Genomic DNA, 1,643 nt, shown 5'->3' with positions numbered 1-1,643 from the left:
TTACTGGTCTGCATTTATTGAACACAACTTTCTCATCATTCTTATAAAGAGGAATTACCTTATTTTTCATATTGTTTGGAAATATTCCTGTTGAAAATGATAAATTACATATGTACATAAAAGGCTCAGTAACAGAACATATCCTTTACAAACATCATACCTGTGTCCACCCAATCTTTTGATCTTTTGTCTGCAAGATCTTTTTACATTACAATTAATATTCTTCCTTATCAGTTCCACCAAGAAAATAAACTGCTGACACAACCCACATCACTGTTTTTGGTATTTTTTGCTGCAAGACTTGGGCCATCATTCACATAGTACTGTATTGATTGAATTAATTTACTTTATGATCATAGATTTCCTTATCTTTTACAAAATACTGTGAAATACCTGATCATATCCCCCTTTTTTGTTTAATAAGTCACTGTAATATTCCTTTATATGTTTTTTTAATCCATACCAACTTGTTTTTACATTGTCTTGTATTTCTCTTCTGATTTTGTTCTTAATTTCAAGAAGCATGAATACAAGTAGTTGCATTTCTTAATCCTTTGGGCATCCATGGTTTGTCAACAACTTTTCTCTTCGCACATATTTTTGCACACAACTCTTTTCATACAGAGTTGAGTTCCTAAAATATTCAGAAACACCTCATATACTCTGTTCACGTCAAAATACACATCCATCCATTTTTTAAAATCATCTTTCAATTCATCCACAGCATTTTTTATGTTTTTATTTTCTTTATTGTAACTACGTTGATCATTTTTAAATTTGTAAAAAGTAGTAAATGATACCATGATCACATATCAGTCATCAAAATACCACCAATCACCTCTCCATTTCTTACATTTGTAAAAAAAATATTACTGTAGCAATGTGTTGTAATTTTTGTTGTTCTAGATATTAATTGATAAAGGCTGAAACTGTAGATTGATTTTACAAAAGTACTAGCACTATCAGATTGCAGAGAAATAGTCAACATGAGCAAAACACAGTAACAGATCGAGACAGGAGACTCAAACTACAAAAAGGTAAGTGTTTTTATTTACAGGTGATGCAGGGTAGAACTGGAACTGGAACAGAAAGTTTTCGGAGGTGAGTATTGTCCAGATAATCCAACGAGTAAATGGAGAGAGAAGAGAGTTATCTTTCTTACAGGTTGGTGCAGGAGGCTCGGCATGGAGGAGAAGGTCCAGGATCCCAGGTGAGTATTTACAGGCGAGTGTTAGTTTCAGGTTCGGTGGAGGCAGACAGGCAGTACACAGATTGGATGGGGTGAGAGGCTCTTCAGGTAAGAATTCACAGGCAGGTTTGCACAGGTGGATGGATCGCGGGGCACTCGGGAGTATTAATCCTGGAGACAGGCAAGTAAACAAACACAGGTTAAACAAACTCTGGTAGCATACGGCTGAGATGCTTTACCCAAGAATAAGTGATGCTTCAGCGAAGGTCTTCTTCTTCTTGTTGGATTTATAGCGGTTGGCAACAAACTGTTAGTAGCATTACCGCCACTTACTGATATGGAGTGTGGTTCATGATGGTTTAAATATTTATCCTCATCTACAGGTCCTTCTCAAAAAATTAGCATATTGTGACAAAGTTCATTATTTTCTGTAATGTACTGATAAACATTAAAC

The sequence above is a fragment of the Austrofundulus limnaeus genome, unplaced genomic scaffold (genome assembly GCF_001266775.1).
Source record: "Austrofundulus limnaeus strain Quisiro unplaced genomic scaffold, Austrofundulus_limnaeus-1.0 Scaffold822, whole genome shotgun sequence".
NCBI classification, from domain to species: domain Eukaryota; kingdom Metazoa; phylum Chordata; class Actinopteri; order Cyprinodontiformes; family Rivulidae; genus Austrofundulus; species Austrofundulus limnaeus.
This window is presented reverse-complemented; position numbering follows the sequence as displayed.